Below are 10,968 nucleotides of genomic sequence, written 5' to 3'. Positions count from 1 at the left end.
TCCATTCTTACATCTGCAGGACCGCCTGTCTACTTGCCCAGGCCTACCGCCTCTCGTTCAATTACAGGACCGCCCCTTTCTGCCCGGGCCTACTGCCTTTCTGCTACTATACACAGTATAGAACTTATCCATCTCTCATTTTAGGATCTCTGAGCCATCTCTGTATGGCTCCTAGGAGGACTCACTAACTAACCCCATCTGGGTTCACTTCCTGTCCTCATTCTCTGACACATCATTAAACATTTCTTACAATTAACTAGCTTTCTACATATAACTTTTACATATCAGCATTATTAGTACTTTCTTTCAAAACATCATTCTTTAAGTGCTTTTGATGAACATCCCCTTTAAGAAGGGACTAAGTCTCTAAGAGGTAGTGCAACTTCTCAAGCTGCAAGTCCGTATGCAGCAAGGACTCCGGTACTGCTTCCAGGAACAGTTTCTTCGCAAAGAGTCCTTTCTTTTATAAAACCAGTAGAGGGCACCTTTAAGAAGGTGCAAACTATGTACAAGGAGTTTGTAATCATGCAGTGTTCATGATCCAGCAGTTCTTGATAACTTGTGCAAACAGGTAGAAAACAAAAAGTAAAAAGCAATAGGGATCCCGGGTAAACAAAAGGATCCCTTTAAGAGTTAACCCTGATCGGGTGGTAGCAGCAAAACGACAAACAGTTAACTATTTACAAATAATGAAGCATTCTTGCTTACTCAGTTTCTGGCTGCGCAGGAGCGCGTTCTCCTTCGTGCGGCTAATGTGGTATCAGTGTCAAGGGTTGGTCTCTCGGGTGCAGTCAGGTCACCCGGTGTCTGGATTCGAAGGCTAACCCTGGCCGCAAGCTCAGTAGCCGCAACAAGACGTACAGTGGCGATTGAACCAGACTTGACAGATCTTGTTACTATCAGGGTCGAGGCAACAGGTGACACCCCCTCAGGCCCACATCGTTGGACGTTCCGAGCGCACCATCCTTGCGCACTCCGGTGGTGGGTGTAGGTCACCTGATCCCCCTTTTGCAATAGTGGGTCACCATATTGGTTGCGGCAGGAAGTCTTCACATTGTAACTGGTAACGAAGACGTCAGTCGGTAGTCCCGGTTCCTGTATGGAGCCCCAACCCCGCTTTGGGTGAAAGGCCAGCACAGTTCCCCGCTTTACCACGTCTTTCCTGCCGTGCGCAGGCTTTGGGTGTCGTACTGTTAGCGGATCAGTCTGTTCAGTCTCTTTTCGGTTTTTCCAATGTAGGATCAGACATTGTTTGTATTGTTCCCAAGCACAGCAAGGGTGAGACCCTCCTCCCGAGCTCCATCCGGCCCGATCCAGGGGGTGTCCCACTGGAGGACCACCCCGTCTGAGCACACATCTATGGGCTCTCCCTTCCTGGTCGGCAGTGGAGGCACCAGCTTCCCCATTGTGTCGGGGGTGAGGATCACCCGCTCCACCGAGAGGAAAGTTATTGTTGGGGTGAGGAGCGGTCGCGGGAGCGGTCAGGGGAGCAGGATCGGTCGGGGGAACAGAATCGGCCGGGGGAGTAGGGGCGCCTTCCATACCTGCGCCTGATGTGATTCCACCGGTGTCGTTCCGCTCCGCTGACAAGGACACTGGAATCAGCTGCAGCCCGGACCGCAGCTCCTCCGAGGTGGCCTCTTGATGTGGCTCCACCCTCCATGGCTCCGTGGTTGGGATAGGTAGGCTCGGCTCCTCCGCCGGCTCCTCCAAGGAGTTCAGGGCCTTCACCGGCGGTGGACGCAAGTCCGCCTCTGGTGGGTGAGGGCAAGCCGGGATCACTTCGCCGCCGCTCAAGCACTTGCTGATCGTCATCGCTGTCCGGCATTCGGCGGCAACGCATGCACCTGGCCCCGCCATTTCTCCGAGGTCGAGTTCCCTCTTCACCTCGTTCCCGCCGTTGCAAATCAGGGGGCGGTTCTCCTCTGCTGCTGGGCAGGTCGTCATCTCGCAGCAGAAGCCGGAGGGGGCGGTCGCTACTTCTGGCGCCGCTTTGGTAGTCTCCTCCCATGGCACGCCCTCCTTCTTCCTCTGCGCTCCCTGTGGCGCTGCAATGGCGGCGGGTTTTGGCGGGAACTTTTGGCGGCAAGTGGCAATCCACAGTCTTTGCAATAAGTCACAGTCCAAGTACAATAAATCACAGTTCCAAGGCACACATGACCTGATTCCTCAGGCTTGAGTAGATCCTGTTCGTGACGCCAAGTTTGCAGCGCCCCCACTGCCGCAGGGCCGAGGGGTACCCGGTACCGGGCCTCTGAGTCTCTGTTCTGGGGTTGTCACGGTGGCTAGACCCGGTCCGTGACCCTGCTGAGGGGCGCCCAATAATAGGTGTGGATGGTGGTGGTAGTGCGGTGCAGTGCCGGTCGCAGTAAATAACGAGAACACCAGGTTGAAGTCTCTTTACCTCTTTACTGAAGGCTTCAGGGTCCTCAGTCCGGAATACGGTTAACCAGGCTGCGCAAGTCCGGCCGGTCCGATGGCACCTCCAGAGTTCCCTTTGCAGGTGGAAATCTGTGCCTACCTTCTAGCGCTTGTGTGTGTTGCGGTCCTCCCCTGCTGTGCTTACGGGATAGTCCCCCACAACTGTTGTGTCTGTTTCTCGTGTTCCCTCACAACTCGATGATGTTCTTCTTCGTCCCCCAGATGATATGGCTAGGACGCACCCGTATGACGGGTAGGCTCGGAGCTCTTCCTGGACCCTAGTGATGCCCTTCTCCTATTGTTGCCCCCTGTGTCTTCATAGGTGATATGTGTGAGACAGCCCGCCTATAGCTGACTGTCCTGCCGTAGGTTTGAAGTATTTGCTTGGAGCTTAGTACTTCCTCGGCGTTCCGGCCACCGGCTACGCGCCTCAGTAGGATGTTGCCTCGTCTTACAGCACGACTCCTACTGGTATTTCTCCTAGTTGCGTGATCTCGTTTCTCACTCAGCACAATATATCTCGCTTCTTGTCCTTTCTTGGGGTACCGCCGCGATCAAGTGCAGGCGCGGTCCCGTAACGTTCTCTCTGTTCGCTAGGCCTCTGTCAGGATCCCACCCCTGACAGGGACCCCTCTGAGTCTCTCCCCGCAACACCCTCTGCCACAGGGTGTTGCCTGTTCGATTCCCAGTCAGCTTTCTCACTAACTTCCTATCCAACCCCCAGTTTTACCAGATTGTGAGGAGTGGCCTAATACATAGCACCCTTAGCTCCCCCTGGAGGCCAGACTGTGAAGTGTATTGGTGTCTGTGATACCTGGTCAGGTGAACTCCTTCAGTGCCATCAGACATACCACAGCCCCCCTTAGCGGCGGAGCATCAGTACTGCAACGACCAGGACTCTGGGGCGCTGCACCAGCACTGCTGTCACTTATTAATTGTCTACAGATGCAGCTTGGCTCTGGAAGATATGAGGTCATAGAAAAGCGCTGACCTGGAGGTCTTGCCACTGGATTTATAGATGTGCGGGGATATTTTAGATAAATAGAGGCATAAATATTTGTCAGGATGTAATGGATGGATTCCCGGCTCCTCATTCTCAGGCTGTTTAATGGAAATAGTATGGCGCCTTCTATACTATGAAAATGTATTTGTGACCATGGATGCAGAAATCCATCTCCAGGCAGCTCTTAGTGAGCATTACAATGACAAGCGGGGGGGATGTAATTCTGTGCGCTGTCATCATCAAACATATCCCTAAGAGGAATCCACTTAAGATAACATTGTTTAAGTAATATGTAGAGGTAAAAGCGTGTCACCATCCTCCGGCAGGCGTATTTGTCATAGGGACAGGGGGCAAAAGAGGAAAACAGGCTCTTATGAAAACATATTGCTACCTAAAGACGCTCCTCGGTGTCACGCGGACATATAATATACAGTACGTAGGGAGATCTGTCATATACGATAAATATGAAGCCGCCCCAGACTCGCGCCTCTAGCTCTTTTCTCACAATTTACATATTCATGCGCTAATGGGATCAATAAGAGGCTATTTATCATTTCCGTGAGCACAAGAAACACTAAGTAAACTCTTTGTATTGCATATGACCATGCGTCTGCCAAGACTCGTGCACAGAGGGTGTGCAGCCGCCGAGAGTCCCTCAGACAGTTTACATACCGCCATATGGTGTCTCCAGAATATTCCTCTAAGGCCGGCCTCACACTAGCGAGTTTTACGGACGTATGAGCGCATAAACTACGTCCGTAAAACTCGCAAAATAAACTGCACAATTATTCTCAATGGGGCTGCTCCTATTAGCCGTATATTACGGTTCAGTATTATACGGCTTTCTACGGCCGTACAAAATCGCAGCATGCTGCGTTTGTCACCGTATTGCGCAAAAAAAATCGCCAATGAAAGTCTATGGGGGCGAGAAAAATACGGATTCCACACGGACCAGCAGTGTGACTTGCGAGAAATACGCAGCGGTGTTAGTGAAAAGTCGGTAATTCAATTGCCGGCTTTTCATTTCTCCTGCACAAACCCGACAGGATATGAGACATGGTTTACATACAGTAAACCATCTCATATCCCCTTTTTTTTTGCATATTCCACACTACTAATGTTAGTAGTGTGTATGTGCAAAAGTTCAGCGCTGTAGCTGCTGAAATAAAGGGTTAAATGGCGGAAAAAATTGGCGTGGGCTCCCGCGCAATTTTCTCCGCCAGAGCGGTAAAGCCAGTGACTGAGGGCAGATATTAATAGCCAGGAGAGGGTCCATGGTTATTGGCCCCCCCGTGGCTACAAACATCTGCCCCCAGCCACCCCAGAAAAGGCACATCTGGAAGATGCGCCTATTCTGGCACTTGGCCACTCTCTTCCCACTCCCTGTAGCGGTGGGATATGGGGTAATGAAGGGTTAATGCCACCTTGCTATTGTAAGGTGACATTAAGCCAGATTAATAATGGAGAGGCGTCAATTATGACACCTATCCATTATTAATCCAATTGTTTGAAAGGGTTAAAAAAACACACACACACACATGATTAAAAAGTATTTTAATGAAATAAACACAGCGGTTGTTGTAATAATTTATTGTTCTCTCAATCCATCAGGAACACCCTCGCTTGGAAAAATAATAAACGCACAAGATACATACCTTCTGGTGAACCGTCTCGTCCCACGAAGTAATCCATCTGAAGGGGTTAACTAATATTACAGGCAGGAGCCCTGCTAAATGCAGCTGTGCTCCGTGCTTGTAATTCCCCAGCGAATGAATGAAATGTAGGTCATTGACCTACATTTCCTTCAGTCGCGGTGATGCGCCCCCTGCTGGATGTCCTCATATGACCTGGAGCGTGGGAAAAAGTTCCCAGGCTGCAGTTCATGAGAACATCCAGCAGAGGGCGCCTCACCGCGACTGAAGGAAATGTAGGTCAATGACCTACATTTCATTCATTCGCCGGGGATTACAGGCACGGAGCACAGCTGCATTTAGCAGGGCTCCTGCCTGTAATATTAGTTAACCCCTTCAGATGGATTACTTCGTGGGACGAGACGGTTCACCAGAAGGTATGTATCTTGTGCGTTTATTATTTTTCCAAGCGAGGGTGTTCCTGATGGATTGAGAGAACAATAAATTATTACAACAACCGCTGTGTTTATTTCATTAAAATACTTTTTAATCATGTGTGTGTGTGTGTTTTTTTAACCCTTTCAAACAATTGGATTAATAATGGATAGGTGACATAATTGACGCCTCTCCATTATTAATCTGGCTTAATATCACCTTCCAATAGCAAGGTGGCATTAACCCTTCATTACCCCATATCCCACCGCTACAGGGAGTGGGAAGAGAGTGGCCAAGTGCCAGAATAGGCGCATCTTCCAGATGTGCCTTTTCTGGGGTGACTGGGGGCAGATGTTTTTAGCCACGGGGGGGCCAATAACCATGGACCCTCTCCTGGCTATTAATATCTGCCCTCAGTCACTGGCTTTACCATTCTGGCGGAGAAAATTGCGCGGGAGCCCACGCCAATTTTTTCCGCAATTTAACCCTTTATTTCAGCAGCTACAGCGCTGAAATTTTGCACATACACACTACTAACATTAGTAGTGTGGAATATGCAAAAAAAAAGGGGATATGAGATGGTTTACTGTATGTAAACCATGTCTCATATCATGTCGGGTTTGTGCAGGAGAAATGAGAAGCCGGCAATTGAATTACCGGCTTTTAACACATATCGCGCTGAATGAAATCTAAATACAGAATATATATATATGTGTCTCAATGACATATATATATATATATATATATACTGTATATATGTTTTCCCGAACATTTGAGCACATAAATCCATTAGATGTCGGTTTTGCAAGCCTGCGCGAAAATATCGCAGTACGGATGCCATACGGATTACATACGGAGGATGCCATGCGCAAAATACGCTGACACACCCTGACTACGGATCAATATTTTGGGAACATTTCTCCGTATTACGGCCGTAGTACGGACGTATAATACGTGGCGTATTGTCTTACGCCCAGTGTGAGGCCGGCCTAATACTGCAAATCACATGTGAAATTGAAGGTACAGGGAGGGTTGCAGAGGTGGAAAACAGACCGTGGGGCTGAATGGGCCCCATCTACAAAAGGTGGCATTATTAGAAATGGTGCTGGTTCTGTTACAGAGTATGGACTCACAGCACGCAATGGGTGCGGTATTACACTTCTGTAACCTAAGACTATCCTCAAAGACAATGGCTTTTTACATGTTACACGCTCTGTTCCTGATGGTTTCTCCTGGGTTTTTTTTTCACATAAGTTATTGAATTGTGACTAGTTTGCAGTATTCTAGGTACTGACTAGATTCACAGGACCTCGCTCCAGCGGCCATGCTGGTAGTCCGTTGCCCTCAGACTCTAAACCTCCTACTTGATGGCATCCATGGCGTCTCCTCCGATTAGAAAGCTCGGGGAGATGTCAACAGTGCATCACGTCTCAACGATGACATTACACTGGCCTACTAATTAGAAGGGGCGCATGGACGACCACCGCTTCATTCAATCTCCTCCAAGCGGTGGTCCGGCAGCTGGGGAAACGAGGGAACTGCATCCCCTGTCCAGATGGTCAGGGGGTCCCTAGTGATTGAAAGCCCATAGATGATAAAGGATTCCTCTACCTGAATGACTTTTTATAATAAACTTATAAATATGAAAGTAAGTGATAGAGGCCCACATGGCCGGTCCTGCCATTTTGCCTGGTTGCTAAGGACATACAACCTAACAACCAAACACAAGTCTGTGGCTGTCAGTGACTCCATAGCAGCCATAACAACTACTACGCTGAAAGGTGGGCCGACATCGCCCGGACTGGAGAAATGAGGTAAATCAGCTTGTACTAATATCATTGCGTTCTATATAGTGAGAATGAGGCCTCTCTGCATAGTGGGCCATTGTTTTGAGGTAATTTATTTCCAATACTAAAAGTGATGTCCAGCACTTCAATCCTTTACAGCATTTCATCATTAAAAACAATGGCCGCCACGGACCTACATATTTAGGCGGTCAGCCTCATTCATGGTCTTTTGTTTCCCTCTGACTTTCATAATTTTTTCTGGAGATGAGCGAATCTGTGAAAATTCAGATTCATCAGGTCGCTCGAATTTGGCAGAGAAGTTCGTTTTTTCATTGAATGCTCCGTGTCCTGCTGTGGTATCGCTATAGACCCCAAAGCACAATGTTGCAGTGTGTTGTTCGCTCCACCATCTTGCTCTCTGTCTTCCCCTTTTGTGCCACATCTTCTTTGACCTTCTTTGCGCTGCAGATTCTGGTGCCGTTTGGGCCTCTAAAGTCGCAGAACATGTCACGACGCCACAACATGCGCTTCCCGAGACCTGGTCAGCGCCTCAGGCAATGTACATAGTAAAATTGTGAGGCCTCAATGTGGACTGCAGCTTATTATATAGGCCGTGATGACAGAGGCCTTCTAGGCACCAGGAGCCATGGCCCAAAGTGAATGAGGTCTAAGAGGACGTCGCGTGATGGTGGAGGGTGTAACGAATATGCCAGGAAGGGGAGCTGCATTGGGAGAACTTAGGGTACCGTCACACAGTGCAATTTTGATCGCTAGGACGGCACGATTCGTGACGTTCTAGCGATATCGTTACGATCTCGCAGTGTCTGACACGCTACTGCGATCAGGGACCCTGCTGAGAATCGTACGTCGTAGCACATCGTTTGGAACTTTCTTTCGTCGCTGGATCTCCCGCTGTCATCGCTGGATCGTTGTGTGTGACAGCGATCCAGCGATGCGTTCGCTGGTAACCAGGGTAAACATCGGGTTACTAAGCGCAGGGCCGCGCTTAGTAACCCGATGTTTACCGTGGTTACCAGCGTAAAAGTAAAAAAAAAAAAAACCGTACATGCTCACCATCTGATGCCCGTCAGGTCCCTTGCCGTCCGCCTCCCGCTCTGACTGTCTGCCGGCCGTACAGTGAAAGCAGATCACAGCGGTGACGTCGCCGCTGCGCTCTGCTCTTACTGTACGGCCGGATCTCAGTCAGAACAGGAAGCGGACGGCAAGGGACCTGACGGACATCAGATGGTGAGTATGTACGGTTTGTTTTTTTTCACTTTTACGCTGGTAACCACGGTAAACATCGGGTTACTAAGCGCGGCCCTGCGCTTAGTAACCCAATGTTTACCCTGGTTACCCGGGGACTTCGGCATCTCTCCAGTGCCGTGATTGCAATGTGTGACCGCAGTCTACGACGCTGGAGCGATAATCATACGATCGCTGCGACGTCACGAATCGTGCCGTCGTAGCGATTAAAATGGTACTGTGTGACAGTACCCTTAGTGACGAGATTAGTATTCATTTTCATATAACTCTTTTTTTTAACAGCTCTACAGTTCAGCAAAATGCAAGCCATGTGTCCGCCATTTTGCAGATTCCCCTCTCACAGCATAGACTATCAGAGACACAGAGAGAGGACCTGCACCTGCATCTTCCTCCTCTCCCCATCTATTATCTAAAAAAAAATCTAAAAAACTTTTTTTCAAACATTTGGTTATTTTTTTCAAACATTTTAACGGAAAATTGAAATAGAAGCACAGAAGCACAGCTGTGAAGATAATGGACACTTCCAGAAATGTTTGATTTCCTTTTCTTCTCGAAGGTTTAGATCAGGGGTCCCCAACTCCAGTCCTCAAGGCCCACCAACAGGTCATGTTTTCAGGTTTTCTGTAGTCTTGCCCAGGTGATAATTGCATCACTTGTGCAATACAAAGGAAATCCTGAAAACATAACTTGTTGGTGGGCCTTGAGGACTGGTGTTGGGGAACACTCTTTTAGATGAGCCAAATTAAAAACCAGAACCTCTGGGCTACAAAATAGAGGGCAGGTCCAATAGAGGGCAGGTCCGATAGAGGGCAGGTCTACTCTTCACCCGCTTGGTCCTCTCTGACATTCAGTATTTCCCATCCTGGAGACTTTCATTACTGAGATCTGTATTTCTGCCTCAGATGTAACATCCAGAAGTCTCATTACGTTTTACGGGAAGCGCCGGTTGTTAGAGAATAAACACCCTGCATTATTCTATTTAATAACTACCCTTAAGTATTCCGCCATATAACGGCTTCACAGCTGTATTCCAATAAGCCGCGGAGTAATGGCCAATTCTGCCATCTAATAGGTTCATTATTCTTTAGGTATAATTGCAGCATTAAACATTAAGTTCAATTTCGACTCTTACATTTACTTAGAGCAACATCCAATAATGGGACGTGTCGTTATCGGAGCTTTGTGGATGCGTCTGTTGTTTTATCCTCTCCTGAACAGCGATGAAAATCACCTGAAATGTGTCATAGATGGAGGGAACCATAAAGCCTCACTGGGGGGTGCGGACTTGTACTCCTGGAAATTACAGGACTAGTGGCTACCGGTCATGTGTCACACGTGGCCCCCAGGATATGGCTATGGTCTCGAACAGTAGGGTTGTCACTGTCAGTGCTATCATTCCTGGTGGTCTAGAGCAAGGGTGGGCAATTAAATTTTCAAAGGGTCCGTATAAGAAACAGGGTCTGTTGAGGAGGGCAAACCAACTGGATGATCATCTCCTTAAGGCTATGTTCACACGCAGCGTTTTGTTTCTGAAGCCAAAACCTGCTCTCTTGGCAGTAAATCTCCTGTGTTCAAAACGCCAGTTCTGCTGCATTTTATCGGCTGTGGATTACAAGTGTGCTTTGTCTACATTAACATGTTTAATAAAGTTGGTTTTATTTCCCAAAAATGTTTTAAAAATGCTGCAAAAAAACCCAGTTATTGCATATTTTGCAGCACTTTTGCAATTTCTCATAACTTTCTGTGGGTGAAAGTGGAAAATGCTGAAAGAGCTGACACGCTGCCGACTAAAAAACGCTGTTCTCAAATTCTCATCGCTTCGGCTCGTACTGTAAAATGCAGCTTTTAATTTGCATGAAAAAATCCCCCCCCGCATCTGAACACAGCTCAACACTCGTTATATCAGTTTATAAGAAGCAGTCAGTGGTAGGTTTTTATTTTGCTGCAACGACCCATAACAACATGTATGAGCCGTTAATTAAAGGGGTTTTCCAATTTCAGAAAACCCTTCTCATTAGCTGCAGTTATAGAAAAAAAAAAGTTTTTCTCCCCCTCCCAGCGCTGAGTCTGTAAGGCTATGTGCACACGTTGCGGATTTTGCTGCGGGTCCGCAGCAGTTTTCCACGAGTTTACAGTACAATGTAAACCTATGGAAAACGCAATCCGCAGTGCACATGCTGCGGAAAAAAACGCACGGAAACGCAGCGGTTTACATTCGGCAGCATGTCAATTCTTTGTGCGGATTCTGCAGCGGTTTGACACCTGCTCCATATTATAAAACCACAGGTGTAAAACCGCAGTAAACTCCGCACAAAAACCGCGGTAAATCTGCAGGTGAAGCGCAGTACCTTTTACCTGCGGATTTCTCAAATCTGCTGCGGAAAAATGCGCAGGGCTCAAAACAACGTGTGCACATAGCCTTACA

This window comes from Ranitomeya variabilis, chromosome 8, assembly GCF_051348905.1.
Source record: "Ranitomeya variabilis isolate aRanVar5 chromosome 8, aRanVar5.hap1, whole genome shotgun sequence".
In the NCBI taxonomy this organism is placed as follows: domain Eukaryota; kingdom Metazoa; phylum Chordata; class Amphibia; order Anura; family Dendrobatidae; genus Ranitomeya; species Ranitomeya variabilis.
This window is presented reverse-complemented; position numbering follows the sequence as displayed.